The sequence below is a fragment of the Cervus elaphus genome, chromosome 23 (assembly GCF_910594005.1).
Source record: "Cervus elaphus chromosome 23, mCerEla1.1, whole genome shotgun sequence".
NCBI lineage: Eukaryota > Metazoa > Chordata > Mammalia > Artiodactyla > Cervidae > Cervus > Cervus elaphus.
In genome coordinates, this window is record NC_057837.1 from 46,522,164 (window position 1) to 46,540,022 (window position 17,859).

Genomic DNA, 17,859 nt, shown 5'->3' on the forward strand with positions numbered 1-17,859 from the left:
TCATCACTGCTGATTCTACTCTTTGTTAGAATGCTTCTTGGTCTGTCATGATTATATTCACTCTTCAACCTTCTCAGCTTCTAGAATATTCCTGAGTGGACTATTTATTAATGAAAATTTGAAAAGCTAGTTGGAAACAAGAAAAAATGGTTTGAAATACATTTAAGTGAAGAAAAATTCTGCAAAACTGTTCATACAAATCGTGCTGTAAATGTTTAAAATAGAACATTAGCAGTTAAATGATGTTTTAATTTAGACGTTCTCTGGGGATGCCAATTTAAAATTACGGCTGTAATATATACATATGTATATAGTGTAAAAAGAATGAGTGTGACTGTAAAAAATGGAATTTTGTGTGTGATAGACATTTGACAATTTATCAGGTAGGAGTCCCCTGCTTCATGTTTCATATACATGTAACAAATTATAAAAATGATAAATCACATTTCTTTACAAAAAAGTGACTTATTTTCTTTAAATTTTGAGCCTTTGTTCATCTTAAAATAATTCAGTTGCAAAAATATTCATAAGGAACCTTGTCAAGTACACATTTGCTGCGTTAGTTCTCAAGTGAGCTCAATTTTCTGGGCAGGAGAATTATTGCTTCTTAAAGTTTATTCTGTTGATGATGATGTTGACCAGAGAGAATTCTTTAGCTCTCTGATGCCTCTCTATATTCTTAATGTCAGAAAGTAGTCTGTTGCACTCCTTTTATAACTGGGACTTAACTGTTAGGATTATTGTTGAGAACCTTGGGAAAGGAAAAGAAAACTTGAGTAACAAAAGATGTAACTGATTTCTTGCAATAAAACTTATTTTTGTTGAAGTAGTGTCCTTCTGAACTAAACTTTCAGTTTATTGTTTATTTTCAAATTATGATAATCTTGATTGGTTTCTCTGCCCACAGTCCATTAAGAGAAGTAATTAGAAAGAGCACATGACCTAGCAAGTGGGCAGGGACATAGACAGCAGCAAGAAGTATCCTCAGATAACTCAGAAGACCTAGAAGACTGTGAAGACATCTCCATGTTGTTGGCAATGTGTGGGTGTGTGGTCTTAATAATATCTAGAAGAGAATAAAGCGGAGAGTCTCTGAGGAGAGAAGAGCGTTCATGAACTTCACAGTAGTTCCAGCCCTGTTTCTGTGGAATCTTTCCTCATCTCTGGAATGAGGATTCTGCCCTTCCCAGCAGACAAACTCTAGAAGGGCTTGTCTTTAGGTATTGTGGTTACTTAATTGTAGAGATGCCCTTCTCAGGGAGATGGTCTTTAGGTTCAGTGTGACTCCAAGGACAATACTAGGATCCTCTGTCTGAGTGCTCCCATTGCAATAGTTAAATGGTAATCTCTAGGAAAAGCTAAAGAAAAAAAAAATACAAAAACAAGTCTTGACAAATACTTTGTGATGTTGGTCAAGTTTAAGAGCTTTTAGTGTTGAGACTTTGAAATAAGAAGTCTTGTGAGGTGCAGGTCTGCCAGTAGATGAGCGAGAGTACGTGCACACTTGCACCTGCGCAGGAACATCTCCTCCAGGGGGTGGAATCCCTGACTCAGTTCAGTTCAGTTCAGTTGCTCAGTTGTGTCCGACTCTTTGCGACCCCATGAATTGCAGCACGCCAGGCCTCCCTGTCCATCACCAACTCCCGGAGTTTACTCAAACCCATGTCCATCGAGTTGGTGATGCCATCCAGCCATCTCATCCTCTGTCGTCCCCTTCTTCTCCTGCCCCCAATCCCTCCCAGCATCAGGGTCTTTTCCAATGAGTCAACTCTTCGAATGAGGTGGCCAAAGTATCAGCTTCAGCATCAGTCCTTCCAGTGAACACCCAGGACTGATCTTCTTTAGGATGGACTGGTTGGATCTCCTTGCAGTCCAAGGGACTCTCAAGAGTCTTCTCCAACACCAGAGTTCAAAAGCATCAATTCTTCGGTGCTCAGCTTTCTTTATAGTCCAACTCTCACATCCATACATGACCACTGGAAAAACCATAGCCTTGATCAGACGGACCTTTGTTGGCAAAGTAATGTCTCTGCTTTTTAATATGCTATCTAGGTTGGTCATAACTTTCCTTCCAAGGAGTAAGTGTCTTTTAACATCTTGTCTGCAATCATCATCCGCAGTGATTTTGGAGCTCCCCAGAAAATAAAGTCTGACACTGTCTCTGACACTTCTACTGTCTCCCCATCTGTTTCCCATGAGGTGATGGGACCAGATGCCATGATCTTAGTTTTCTGAATGTTGAGCTTTAAGCCAACTTTTTCACTCTCCTCTTTCACTTTCGTCAAGAGGCTTTTCAGCCCCTCTTCACTCTCTGCCATAAGGTTGGTGTCATCTGCATATCTGAGGTTATTGATATTTCTCCCGGCAATCTTGATTCCAGCTTGTGCTTCTTCCAGCCCAGCGTTTCTCATGATGTACTCTGCATATAAGTTAAATAAGCAGGGTGACAATATACAGCCTTGACGTACTCCTTTTCCTATTTGGAACCCGTCTGTTGTTCCATGTCCAGTCCTAACTGTTGCTTCCTGACCTGCATATAGGTATCTCAAGAGGCAGGTCAGGTGGTCTGATGTTCCCATCTCTTTCAGAATTTTCCACAGTTTATTGTGATCCACACAGTCAAAGGCTTTGGCATAGTCAATAAAGCAGAAATAGATGTTTTTCTGGAACTCTCTTGCTTTTTTGATGATCCAGCAGATGTTTGCAATTTGATCTCTGGTTCCTCTGCCTTTTCTAAAACCAGCTTGAACATCTGGAAGTTCTCGGTTCGTGTATTGGTGAAGCCTGGCTTGGAGAATTTTGAGCATTACTTTACTAGTGTGTGAGATGAGTGCAATTGTGCGGTAGTTTGAGCATTCTTTGGGATTGCCTTTCTTAGGGATTGGAATGAAAACTGACCTTTTCCAGTCCTGTGGCCACTGCTGAGTTTTCCAAATTTGCTAGCATGTTGAGTGCAGCACTTTCACAGCATCATCTTTCAGGATTTGAAATAGCTCAACTGGAATTCCATCACATCCACTAGCTTTGTTCATAGTGATGCTTTCTAAGGCCCACTTGACTTCCAGGATGTCTGGCTCTAGGTGAGTGATCACACCATTGTGATTATCTGGCTCGTGAAGATCTTTTTTGTACAGTTCTTCTGTGTATTCTTGCCACCTCTTCTTAATGTCTTCTGTTTCTGTTAGGTCCATACCATTTCTGTCCTTTGTCGAACCCATCTTTGCCTGAAATGTTCCCTTGATATCTCTACTTTTCTTGAGGTGATCTCTGGTCTTTCCCATTCTGTTGTTTTCCTGTATTTCTTTGCACTGATCGCTGAGGAAGGCTTTCTTATCTCTCCAGGTTATTCTTTGGAACTCTGCATTCAAATGGGAATATCTTTCCTTTTCTCCTTTGCTTTTTGTTTCTCTTCATTTCACAGCTATTTGTAAGGCCTCCTCAGACAACCATTTTGCCTTTTTTGCATTTCTTTTCCATGGGGATGGTCTTGATCCCTGTCTCCTGTACAGTGTCACGAACCTCCATCTATAGTTCATCAGGCTCTCTGTCTATCAGATCTAAGGTTAGCTATCAGTCTTGTTTTGGGAGACTTTCATTCAGCAGGATAATTACCTCTTCTTGTCATTTGTGAGCCGTCCCTGCCTCAGAAAAGGGACACACACATATGAAAAAATACCAGAAAGTGACTTGTGGTGGTGGTTGATAATAACCAGTGTGGTGAAAGTGTGTGTTAATCGCTCAGTTGTGTCCAGCTCTTTGCAACCTCGTGGGCTCTATGTAGCCTGCGTCTGTCCATGGAATTTTCCAGGCAAGATATCGGAATGAGTATCCATTCTCTTCTCCAAAGGATATTCTGGACCTAGGGATCAAACCCAGGTCTCCTGCATTGCAGACCGATTCTTTACCATCTGAGCCACCAGGGGAGCCCCCCAGTGTGGTAATTAACATTTTCTTAAATTAGCTGATCATTTTGGAAATTACTGAGTGTTTACATATGTCAGTTACTGATTTTTTTAGCAAAGGGAAAGTTTACTGTGAAACCGGCCTGAGAAACAGTAGCATTTCAAGGAAACAGTGGCTCTTCTTCAATAAGATTGATTCAAGGACTGATTGCCGGGAAGTGGGACATTTGAGAAGCCTGCATGCTGGTATGTCAAGTGGTTCAAGAATTTAAATCTTGATAACTCTTAATTAACAGTGAGGTAGGTATTCTCCTTGAAAAGATTAGTGTTTGTAGGACTCACATGTCACTGTGGCTTTTTGTTTCTGTTTGTGTCCTGTTCCAGCCACTATTCCTTTGTCTTCCAGTCATCTCTGCCTTCCCTGAGTTCCTGCTCCACCTCCTGATATTACCTCTGAGGTAGTACCCTTCCTTTGTGCATATGTGTCCTCTCCTCACAGATGTTAGTCTCAAAGAAGCCCTGCCTGTGCCGTGCACACAGTAGGTGCTCAGTAACCACTTGACTCACAGGGCTCTGAGCTTCTAAAAATGATAATTGTCTGGATTCCAGAAGCCTTAGTAATAACAGAGACAGGGCACTGAGTGGACTGAGGCTGCCAACAGGTAGGAGAATTTAGTCAAGGGCATAGATAAGAGTCTCAGGTTTTCTATGTCTCTGTGTATTGGTCCAGTGAGTGGATAATTCCTCTGGTGTGGCTAGGCTTCCATGTGGCACACTCGGGCCCCAACTCCTACAGGCCTTGTAGCCACACCTGCTTGTCTGCTGCCTCCCTGCTGCTGTAAGGGGATCCCTTGAGGTGGGGCTCAACATGCCGGAGGGCCTGGGGACGGGAGGGTCTGGGGCCCAGCGTGTGTGGGCTCCAAGATAGGAGGGACACCATGGGCCGCTTCATTGGCATGGTCGTGAGCTCATCTTGTTCAGGGGATTTCTCTTGCTGGAACTTTCCCCAAAGAACAAAGTAAAATCTTGGCTTTTGGCCTGCTGCTGGAACTTTGTATAGGATTTGATGTTGTTACTATGAAGGTGCCAGTTATCCTGGCCATATCAGAGCATCTGGGGCTTTGGCATAGTGGCACTTTTTTTAGGCTAATGTGTTTCTAAAAAGTCTCTGGCTGATGCTATAGGGGAGGAAAAGTGATTTTCCCTCTACCCTTCTGAGTTCTTAACTAAGACTGCCGTGATAAAGACAGATTAACAAGAGAAAAACATAAGTTTATTAAAACCCATATCTCAAGTACAAATTAGGGATACCCAGGGAGAAATGAGTGACTCTTGAGGTGGCTTAGAATTCACACATGAAAACCACCCTAATAGGCGAAGGGGAGGTGGGAGGTCACTCTTAGGGCAGAGGAAGAAATTTTAGGGAAGGTAAGGGGCTTTTGGAGGATGGTTAGAGCACGGCAGTTTGTGACAGAGTCTGTCTGTGTGTGGGGCCACTTCTAGGCTCCTCTCCTGTGACAAGAGTCAGTCTTCCTGGTGGTGAAGCTGCTGGGGAGGAGACTTGTGACACCAAGTTCCTATGGCAACTCTGTGTTCTGGCGATGAGAGGGTTCAGGCTGAGCTCCCTCTGTCCCTGCTGCCCTTCAGGTGCCTCCAGCTCAAGACAGACAGTGCACCAAAGCAGTACCTGGGCCGGCATGTCCTGAACTCCTGCCGTCTTGTGTGTTCTGCTGCCCTTCCTTGTTGAGTACCTTGTGTAGGAAGCACAGTACTTGCTCTGGGTTTTTGCAGTCCTCTTCTGTCTCTTCCCTCTGAAGTTCCCCCATAAACACCAGACCATCGAGGCTAGGCTGTTTTCCCAGTTACTTGTCATCTCCAGCGTCTGGTGGTTTAGACCAGACACAGCACTGCCTGAGATCTGATCAGCATAAAATATGATCAGTGCTATCACACCCAGTTGATTATAATTCTACAGAAGAGGAAAAATTTTACTCTTAATTAGCTTGTGTGAGCTCATAGATACAAATGTGTAATTCCTATTTAACTTTCAAAATCTTTAAAGTCTCTTTATAAGTTCAGTGCTTTACTCTTCTTCTTACCAAGGAGGAAATTGAAGAAAGAGATAGGTAACTTCCTCAGGGTCTCAGTGAATGCTCCTGGATATCTGAGTCTTCTCCTGGCAAAGCTGGGACTTCTCCTGGTTCTTCCCTTCACCTCAGTAATAAGACAACCTCGAAGGGGAGTGTGTTACCCAGCTGGAACTGTTAAATTGGTCAAGTGGGTTATCTGACATTTGTCATTATTTTGTTCCAATGTTGCCTCAGTTAACTTAGAAAAATAATATTTCCCAGAGACAAAGTTAGGGCCCTACCTTTGTATAGCATTGGAATTCTTTGTGCTAAAGTGCTTTCTGTAGAGTGACCATTTGTTGATAGAGGAATATCCCAGAGTTTCAGAGCTGGGAGAGACTTGATCTTCTTCATGCCTTACAGGTAACTATCTGGCAAATCATTGATCTCTGAAATGTTAACTTATGCTTACCTGTGTCAGTGACACACCTTAAGGTCTCAGGTTCACACTGAGGAAAAGTAACTTCCTTGCCCATGACAGTCTGACAGACCATGGCCATGCCTTGACCCTTGGGCTCGGCCAGGCTTGTTCCTGCCTTTGCCCCTTGTCTGAATCTCTGGGTGTTTTGTCTTTAAATTTCATCAACTCAAGAGTTGTCTTGAGAACTTAATCTGAAGCGATAACTCCAGGCACCATCCTCTTAACCCTAGCAATTACCAGTATTGATCTTTTATTGTTTCTTACTATTTCCTCCTCCTTCCTTCCTCCAGAACAGTGACGCTCTGAGAGCTGTCCTCTGTCCTATAGTAGTGATGGATTCATGCGGTCATCTGATAAACATTTATAAGAGGATGAGTGACACAGTCATTTCTTAGTAAAGAACTATTTTCCAGAATTCTTTGTGTGAACTCAGGCTTTGTTTGTATTAAGGCTGCCCTATTTCTGCTGGCTTATAAGTAACCAAATTATGGATTGAGGACTTTGAAATGCACATGTGTCTGTGTGTGTTATAGTGTCAGTGTATCTAAAAGGAATACTCACTTCTGGAATAGTGTAAATGATGGAAGGTGGCAAAAACTGTTTCATAGAGGGAGGGAAAAAACAAACAAACAAACCAAAAAACCTGCCTTATAAACCCTCTGCAAAGGATATCTAGAGTAAACACTGAAAACAAATGTTTTCATGAAAAGCCAAACCAAACATTGAGAACTTGTTGGAATTATGTGTAAATAAAAAGCAGTACCAAGAATCTTTGTGTGAAGGGTCATTTCACAGAACACTAGTAATTTACCCCAGCTCCCCTCTGCTAATGAAGATCTTTCACCCAAATGCTGACAGATGACAGAGGGCTTACTGTGACCCATATCCTGGTCACTCATGTCCTACTAACGCATTTGCTGCAGGGGCCAACTCTGGACTCTAGTCACCCCCGTCTCCCACCCTCTCTGTGTCCTGTCCACAGCCATGTGCCCTGGGTAGAGGGGCCTAGAGCCTCTCCAGGTTTTCTTCTGCTAGGAAGGCTATGATGGTTCACCTTTTTAAATTAAATATAGACCAAGAGTAATACAGAGTCACGCAGATCAGTACTGTCTGTAATATGGTAGTTTACAAGCACAAAATTGTATCTTTCTTTACATGTATTTCTGAATAATAGAGACTGTGAGATTTGGGGGTAAATTTTTAGTGTTCTATGAAGCATAACTGATTAAATTATACATATGGTTCACGTCATCTCATTTCAGGTAAGAAAAAGGAAGGTACAGGGTTTTGTGTTGGCTGTGTAACCTGGTAATTTTCTCTGAGCCTATTTCTTGGTAGAGAGAATGAGGGAGTTTTTCCTGCCCTGTTTGCTGTTGTTAGGGAGCCACAGCATCTGGCCCAAGTTCTTACATGTGACCCGTTTTTTTTATATTTAATATTTTTGTAATGGTTATGTCTTACAACAGCATGGATTATCTTTACAATTTATAGAAAATTGTATGAGGAAAAGAGTAAACCAAGACTGCCTTAATCTCAAGCAATACTAGGCTCCTCTTGAAGCACTTCTGTTACTTCAGTCCTGGCGTGTAATCCAGCTGTGCTGGCAATGGTGCCGGCCCTGGGTCACCCCCGGGAGTGGGCTGTTGCCCAGGAGCACTTGCTCTCCCTGCCTCAGGCTGCTTACTAGCGCGTTCTCTCTCTCTCATTTCCTTTTCATCTCTGTCTCTCTCCTTGTCTCCTCAGCTCTCTAACTCTCTGTCTTTCTTCATCTCTCTGCCTCTCCCTCTTCGCCTCTCCATCTCCCTCTCTGCCCTTCCCTCTCCATCTCTCTTAGTAGACTCTGTCTGTCCCCTTCCCACGATGGCACAGGACCAGACTCTGACACATCCCAGCTGTCCCTTCGTAACGCTTGGCTGGAAAACCAGAGGGAAAGAGTCCAGTTACTACAGAAATATGGGGAATTTTATGTGGACTACTTTTGTATCTTATTTTTCATTTTAATCTAAGTACAAAAGGCAAGTGTCAAAACAAAATCACTGTTATTTATGCTTGCATCGTCTGAATCTGGAGCCTTCTGTTAGAGTTCCAGTGGCTGCAAGTGCCTTATACGGAGACTTGTGGTTTTCTTGGTGACAATCCTTTCAAACGTTTAGAAGTTCCACAGGATTCACTGAGGAAACAATAGTATGGTCTCTGATTAAAAAATTTAGATCCTGTTTAACAACAGTTTTTCAGATTGTCCATGGGCAAGTCTTTGGTTTAATAAATATTTACTGCTGGTCTCTGCTGGTTGCTGGAAACTTAACAGAGAGACCGCACAGCCGGTGTACTGAGCGGCAGGTGGAGGGCCGGCACGTGTGATGGCATGTGTGGGCTACAGGGGGAACAGCCAGTCTTGATGGAGTGAGCAGCCAAATATAATGGTTAGAGTTTGGAGAATTTCCACACAGATGCATGTGTATCTGTGCATCAGTTCAGTTCAGTCACTTAGTCGTGTCCAACATTTTGCGACCCCATGGACTACAGCATGCCAGGCTTCCCTTTCCATCACCAGCTCCTGGAGCTTGCTCAAACTCATGTCCATCGAGTTGGTAATACCATCCAGCCATCTCATCCTCTGTTGTCCCCTTCTCCTTCTGCCTCCAGTCTTTCCCAGCATCGGGGTCTTTTCCAATGACTCAGTTCTTCGCATCAGGTGGCTAAAGTATTGGAGCTTCAACATCAGTCCTTCCAATAAATTTTCAGGACTGATTTCCTTTAGGATGGACTGATTGGATCTCCTTGCAGTCCAAGGAACTCTCAAAGAGTCTTCTCCAGCACCACAGTTCAAAGGCATTAGTTCTTTGGTGCTCAGCTTTCTTTATGGTCCAACTCTCACATCCATACATGACTACTGAAAAACCATAGCTTTGACTATACAGACCATTGTGGGCAAAGTGACGTCTCTGCTTTTTAATATGCTATCTAGGTGGGTCATAGCTTTTCTTCCAAGGAGCAAGCGTCTTTTCTTTTCATGGCTGCAGTCACCATCTGCAGTGATTTTGGAGCCCGAGAAAGTAATGTCTGTCACTGTTTCCATTGTTTCCCCATCTATTTGCTATGAAGTGATGGGATCAGATGCCATGATCTTAGTTTTCTGAATGTTGAGTTTTGAGCCAACTTTATCACTCTTCTCTTTCACTTTCATCAAGAGGCTCTTTAATTCCTCTTCACTTTCTGCTATAAGGGTGGTGTCATTTGCATATCTAATGTTATTGATATTTCTCCTGGCAGTCTTGATTCCAGCTTGTGCTTCATCCAGCCCAGCATTTTGCATGATGTACTCTGCATATAAGTTAAATAAACAGTGACAACATACAGCTTTGACGTACTCCTTTCCCAATTTGGAACCAGTCCATTGTTCCATGTCCAGTTCTAACTGTTGCTTCTTGACCTGCATACAGATTTCTCAGGAGGTAGGTCAGGTGGTCTGGTATTCCCATCTCTTGAAGAATTTTCCACACTTCGTTGTGATCCACACGGTCAATGCTTTAGTGTAGTCAGTGAAGCAGAAGTAGATGTTTTTCTGGGATTCTCTTCCCTTTTCTATGATCCATTGGATGTTGGCAGTTTGATCTGGGTAGTGGTGCATACCTACCCATGTAGGATTATATGGTGTACTTTGCACACTGCTTTTTTTTCTCTCTTAACATTATATTGTGAATGTTTTCTCATGTTTTAAAATATCTAATGGGAAAAAATCTGGCAACCTTTGAGGTACTGAGAGGAGTGTAGTGTTGCTAGTATGTAGGGAGCTCAATGGGTGATTCTGGATGAGACTAGAAGGATGGGCAGGGGCCAGTCACACAGGGCCTGGAGCCTGTGTGTATCAGTTACCTGTGGCTGTGTGTCAGATTACCCTCAGACAACCAGCATTCATCATCACACCATTTCTGTGGATCACAGGTTCATAGCAGCCTTGCAGGTACCCTTACAGGGCTGTCAGTGGTAGCCCTCAGGGCTTCATCCCTGGCCTTTCCCAACTGTGGGGCGGCTGGCTTCCCCAGAGCCAGGACATGAGAGAGCACTGGTCTGACACGGTGTGGGAGGGGCTATGCAAGAGTGAGCACCAGGAGTGGGTCCTGGGGCCTTCCTGCAGCTGGCTCCTCAGCTGTGTAGGACTTTGGGCGTTATCTTAAAGTGGGGCCTTGAAAGGATTTTAAATGGGGAATTGGTATAATCTGACTGCAACATAGAGAATGAAAGGGAAAGTGGACAGTGTTTGGGTGCTGATTGCAAAAATCAGATCAGGATACTTCTCAGGGAAGGGAAGGAAGGTGCTGTCACTGGGCCAGGCCTTGTGCCAGCTTTTGGGATGGGCCACAGGATTTGTTTCTTGTCTTGGTTATGGTTAGATGGTTCACTTTATTTGTGAAGTTTGCTCTGCATTCAGTAATGCTGGAGAGGGTGTGGAGAAAAGGGAATCCTCTTACACTGTTGGTGGGAATGCAAACTAGTACAGCCACTATGGAAAACAGTGTGGAGATTTCTTAAAAAACTGAAAATAGAACTGCCATATGACCCAGCAATCCCACTTCTGGGCATACACACTGAGGAAACCAGATCTGAAAGAGACACGTGCACCCCAATGTTCATCGCAGCACTGTTTATAATAGCCAGGACATGGAAGCAATCTAGATGCCCATCAGCAGACGAATGGATAAGGAAGCTGTGGTATATATACACCATGGAATATCACTCAGCCATTAAAAAGAATTCATTTGAATCAGTCCTAATGAGATGGAGGAAACTGGAGCCCATTATACAGAGTGAAGTAAGCCAGAAAGATAAAGAACATTACAGCATACTAACACATATACATGGAATTTAGAAAGATGGTAACGATAACCCTATATGCAAAACAGAAAAAGAGACACAGAAGTACAAAACAGACTTTTGAACTCTGTGGGAGAAGGTGAGGGTGGGATGTTTCAAAGAACAGCATGTACATTATCTGTGGTGAAACAGATCACCAGCCCAGGTGGGATGCATGAGACAAGTGCTCGGGCCTGGTGCACTGGGAAGACCCAGAGGAATCGGGTGGAGAGGGAGGTGGGAGGGGGGATCGGGATGGGGAATACGTGTAACTCTATGGCTGATTCATATCAATGTATGACAAAACCCACTGCAATGTTGTGAAGTAATTAGCCTCCAACTAATAAAAAATAAATAAAAATTAAAAAAAAAAAAAGATGGTTCACTTTAAAGTAATTCATTAGGGCATACATTGGTTTTGGGTGGTTTTGTATAATTGTTTGATGTTACAATAAAAAGTTGATTTTTAATAAAGTGGGAGTGGGGGATTGGGTGAGGCCTGTCCATGTGACCCTGGCAGGAGACAGGATGTTCTGAAGGGGAGTTGCAGCTGTGGAATTGCCAGAGGCCAGGTTGGCACGAGAGGAGGGCCGTGAGGTGGGCAGATTTGTCTGTTTACCTGGTGGTGGGACAGCAGGGAGTTGGGAAGACTCCCAGGTGTGTTCTGGGTGCCAGCTGGATAGTGGTGTCACTTCTGAGATAGTTTTGTGGGGTACAAGGGTGACATTAGCCTGAGCAGGCTGTGTGTGTTCAAGTTCCTGGAGATCTTCCATGGAGATGGGCAGTGGTTGGTTGGCTGTAGGGACCTTCTTCGCAGGGAGAGTCTGGCTGGGGTGAGGACATGCATGGGGCTTGAGCTGGGGGAGAGGGAAGCAGAAGGTTGGGGCAGAGCCTGAGCAGCAGTCATGAGTAAAAAGGGCCAGGTTGGGGTGGGGGTTGCTGACTGCAAAGCTGAGGTACCGTTGCCTTCCAGAGTCTGATGTTTTCCTCAGAGGCCTGTTTCTGAGTGTGCTCCAGTCATGTCAGGGTGGTGAGAGAGTTTGACAGTGTGACAGCTTCTGAAGAGTGATGGGGAGGCCATGAAAGTGACTGCACGACTTGTTGGCATCTTACTTTTATGTTTTTTTCTTTAATTATTTTGCATTTCTGATAAAATAGTTGGATTTTGAAAGTATGTGATGCAGAAAAAGTAAGAATGAGAAATGTGGAATAGGCTCAATAGGATGCATTGCAGGGGAGGGAGTGGTGTGAGCAGCAATGAAATATTGATGTAAACATAAACTAAAATTTGAGTATCATGTGGGGAAAGAGGCCATGGTTTACCTTAAGTGGGCATGCATTTCTGCATTCATTATCCTTATTTTCTTTGTTGAATTTGCTCTAGTTGATTACAGGTCATTATTTTGAAAAATATGCAAAAAAAAACAGGGTAAATATATTAAAGACAATCCTGGAGATACTTGTCTACAGTCTCTCTGTGACATTCCTATACCTTGATCTCCATATTTAAGTAGGAAGCCCAGAACATGTGTCTTTAATGCCTAAGAAGGGCCGTCATGTCAGTGTGATAGCAAGAGAATGTGTGTGGACATCACTCCCAGTCACTGTCGTGGGTGTCCAGGTACAATGAGGTGTGTAGGTACGAGGTCAGCACTGTCCCATCACAGCCCTGCCAGGATGTTGTGTCCTGGTTTTAAGGCCTAAAGTAGTTGTCCAGTTAGGAAGGGATGAAATTGCTGTGTCCCAGGGGTCTCCAGCCCTCCCAGGAACTGTCTGTCCTGGGGCTCTCATGTCATTTGTATTTCCCCTCCACAGTCATTCCACTGTGCCCAGTTTTCAGGAATCATCTAGACACTTTGCTATTGGTTCTTGCTCTGACTGGCCTTCTGGAGGCACATGGTTCTCAGGGAAAGCCTCTCTGCCAACTGTCAGTCCACGGTGGTCTCTCCTCAAAGCTGTGCTTCCTGTTTTTGGGTGGAAAGGGTCTAGTCTGCACACTGAGAACCCTGGCTCTGGCACCATTTCTAACAGTACATCCTCTGCTCCTTTGCCTGATGGGGGAGCAGGAGGAAGGATGCACAGGGCCTCGACCCTTCTGTTTCCCAAGAGCTTAGGGCAATGGCAAGGGAAACCCATGTCCCCCTTCCCCTGAACCCCTGTGGCAGGAAGTATGTAAGTTACTCCGTAGTAACTTATAGTCTCCCCTAACAGTGGTGCGTTTTATATAGATGACATTAGAATGTGGTGATTCAATATCTGATCAGACCAAAATTTAAACAACAAAAAGCAGGTCTCACTGTAAATGTTACTTCCTCCAAGAAACAGTGCTTATCTGCTACAAGTGTAAGTGACTGCTTCCTCTTCTTCCTAGAGTTCTTCCTAAGTAACCTTTTAAAGGTTCTCTTTGGTTCTGTGTTGTATTGTAGTTCCAAGTGTGTGTATGTGTATAATTTTGTGTGTGTGCTATCTTTTTCTTGAAGGTATGAACTAAATCTTACTCTTCAATTCCACAGCATTCGGTGCACATACTCGAGACACTTGTTCAATGACTGAATCGACAAATGAAAAATACAAGTAACGACTTGAAATTTTATGTGAATTTTGAATCATCATGCCATCCTTAAAATTTTGAACTCAAACTTCTGCAGTGTTCTCTGTAAGCTGGATTTTGAGAGCTATGACAAATCTAGTGTATTAAAAAGCAAAGACATTAGTTTGCTGACAAAGGTCCATATAGTCACACGAAGACACACCCTCCCTCCCTAGGCCCCAGATCCCTCACAGACATGCCACAGCTGCTTCCACCTGAGAACACCCACACATGGGGATTAGAGGAAGGTCCTTTCCCTCCTAAAAGCAAGGAAGCTTTTGAGAAGGTTAATGGAGGGAGGGGGACAGAGGAAAGAGCTGGCACCTGGGCAGGGACTGTAGCTGAGGGAGCTGGAAGCCATGGTGGGTGTGAGTCAGGGTCCTGAGTTGTCTTTCTTCCCTGTTACCAAATGTCCCGTGGATGTTTGTTTCCTACTACTGTCATGATTATCCCAGATGCTAAAGGTATTTAAAAAATATATAGAAAAGCGGAAGGGCCTTGGAATTTGAGGGGCCTAGAAGTTCAGGTTTCTGCTAACACTAAGTGTGGGAGTGGAATGGGGATGCTCTGCACATCCTTGTCTCACTCGAGATGAAGTCTGTGCAGATTGGACGTTGTAATGGCCCTGATTATCTCATATGGGAAGAGAGCTAACATCTATAGCTTCAGTGTATGGGATGGTGCTGCTCAATAGAACTCCATACAATGGTGGGAATGTGTTTCTGAGCTGTCCCCACATGGTGCTGAGCACCTGAAATGCAGTTAGTGCAGATGAGGAAGCGGACTTTTAATGTCATGGACTTTGAGCCCTGCTAGGCCAACAGGGCTCTGGAAGGGAGGCCCAGTGCTGGATAAGGTTGCAGTGTTGAGTTTGCATGTAGCTCCTGCTCTTAAAGGCAGGTGGTCTTGTTGTGTCTGCCCATCTGTGGCTGTGCTAGTGATCTGTCTCAGAGATGCTTTGTTTTGTGGTAAAGATCTGCGCCTGAGGAGTGGAAGGGAGGAACAGTGAGAAGGGGAACATCCCATTGTGGGATCAGGCCCCTCAGGGTCTTCAGGGAGAGTCTTGGTGTTTGATAGCAAGCTGCCTGCACTGCCTCTTGCTTGGAGGTCCTGGGTGATGTCTGAGCATCTTAGCGTTTCCCTTTCATGTGCCACATCTCCTGTCTGCTAGCATAGACATTTAAGTTAATTGTGGGGCCTTTATCCATGCATGTGTGTGTCATGCTTTCCAACAGGGCGACTTGCTCTTGGGGAGAATCTAACAACTGTTAGTGCCCCTCTCAGCGTGTGAGTGGGTAGTTTATCTAGGTGTTCAAAGTTCCTCGGGGTGGGGGTGATTAGCACAAAGTTTAAGAAGGTGTGTAGGGAGTTGAGAAACAGTGATGAAAAACCTTTGTGTACACACACACACACACACACACAAACACACACATGCACATAGGTAAATGATTGATTTAACTTTGCAAGGGTGGATTTTTAATTGGAGGATTGATGAAACCATTGCTTGTGGTGTTTCCTGATGGATTTCTTGTTTTCCATCAAGTAATAAGTACAGTTGAATGGTTTTCATTGCTGACTCTATAATTTACATTCCTTTTTTCCATTCCCTTCTGGGTGGAAACTTGACAGATGAACCATAAGGACTGTTTGTTTCTAATCCTCAATCATTTTTTCCTTACTCACATTTTTTTTGGGTGAGTTGAGCTGCCCTGTATTTCTTTTTGCCTGTACTCTGGTCTCAGAGGTGTGTTATATTTGCATCATGCTTTAAATGTATACACAGTGGCCTAAACTGCTACTTTTCTTTAAAGTTAAGCACATTTCAATTAAAATGTCACATACAACTCAGCTTCCAGCCAAGCTGTGCAGGTGTGGCTGGTCCAGGGTCTGAGGTTCTGGAGGACACCCCCACCTTTGCCCTCCTGAGAACCCCCTCAAACATCCACCAACTGCCTGTTCTCTGGGTGTGTTCTGGAAGTGCAGCACCCTCCGGTGTGCTCACTGATGGGCCTCAGAGGTTGGATGCTCCAGGTAACAGCGCTTTGGAAGTAGAGCACAACTGTTTTTTCCCCTCTCATCCTGCTCCCCTCTGGGGGGCACAGACTGGCACGTGTGGATTGGAGAAGACAGGTGCTGGAGGGGATGCTGGCGTGTGCGGGCACGGGAGTAGGGAAAAGTGGCCTTGGGTGTCATGACAGGCAGCAGCATGTGTGAGAGCACTCTGTAAACCACAGTCACACACCCTACAGTGAGTGCGTTTGAAGGCGGAGCGAGCGGTCCAGACCCAGGGAGCTGCAGAAGCAGAGCAGGGAGTGGAGGTGTGGTTGCAAGTGAGGAAATGAGCCCTGAAATCCCTGCCCAAGTGAGGGGCGTCTCAGTGTGTGGTTTTTTTTTTATGTCATCTATGTGTATTTATGTATGTCATGTACATGTATATACACATGTGAGATATATATACATACACATACATGCACATATCTCTCTCTTTGAAAAATATTTTGGGGATTCTGTTGGGAGAGCATATTCATCAGTTCTGTGGATCTCCATTTTCACAGTTATAAAATGGTAAAAACAATAATTCCTCTTATATCAGATTAAATAGTGTGTATGGAAGTGCTTGGGGGCTCTTGGTGTCAGCTTGTGGGCTGAGACTACTCATTGCCCCTACAGTGAAAAAAAAAAAAATAGGTAGAAATCTTCGACCTTAAATTAGGCAGTGGTTTCTCAAGATATGACACCTAAGAAAAAAAGAAATTGGACTTTTATCAAAACTTAAAATGTGTATATTTCAAATGACGTCAAGAAAGTGAAAAGACAACCCACAGAGTCAAAGAAATTATTTGCTAGTTATCTGTTAAGGGTCTTATATTCAGAATACATACAAAGCTCTTACAACTGAACAATAAGAAGAAAACTAACCCAGTTTAGAAATGGGCGAAGGATTTGAATAGACATTCTCCAAAGAAGATACACAATTGGTTTAAAAAGTACATGAAAACATGTGCAATATAATGTATCATTATAGAAATGCAGTTTAAAACTATGAAATACCTCTTCATACCCAGTAGGATGGCTGTAATCAAAGTATTGGACAATGACAAATTTTGGAAGGGATGTGGAGAAATTGTAATTCTCGTACACTGCTGATAGGATATAGATGCTTTGGAAAAGTTTGGCAGTTTCTCAAAAAGTTAAACAGAATTATCATTTGTTGTTGTTGTTGTTTAGTCACTAAGTTGTGTCTGACTCTTTTGCACCCCCATGGACTGTAGCCTATCAGGCTTCTCTGTCCGTGGAATTCTCCAGGCAATAATATTGGAGTGGGTTGCCATTTCCTCCTCCAGGGGATCTTCCCAACCCAGAGATCGAATCTGCATCTGTACTGGCAGGTGGATTCTTACCTCTGAGCCATGAGGGAAGACACCAGGGAAGAATTACCATATGACCCAGCAATTCCACTCTTAGGCGTATAAGCTCAAGAAAAGTAAAAACATATGTCCACACAAAAACAAGAAGGTTCACAGCACCATTATTCATAATAGTGGAGAAGTAGAAATGACCCAGATGCATACCAGCTGATGAATGGATAAAACTAAATGTGCTGTATCCACGTAATGAAGTAGTATTCAACCTTGAGAAGGGATGAACCTTGGAAACATGCTTGGTGAAAGACAGGAAAGGTCATGTAATGTGTAATCCACATATATTAAAGATCCAGAACTCCTGGTAAATCTGTGGAGACAAAGTAGATGAGTGTTGTCAGGAACTTGGGGAGGGAGGAATGAGAAGTGACTGTTAGGGGCTATAGGGTTTCTTTTGGGAGTGGTAACCAGCATTCTGGAGTTAGTGGTGAGAGTTATACGACCTTGTGAGTGTACTAAAACATACTGAATTTTACACTTTAAAAGAGATTTTGTGGTTTGTAGACTGTATTTCAGTTTAAAAAGAAACTCAGAACTTTTT

At 43.6% G+C, this 17,859-nt stretch overlaps 1 protein-coding gene across 1 annotated transcript in view; it reads left to right on the forward strand.

Moving 5' to 3' along the window:
* Positions 1–17,859, forward strand: part of DIP2C (disco interacting protein 2 homolog C) — a 297,423-nt gene that overhangs the window by 105,003 nt on the left and 174,561 nt on the right.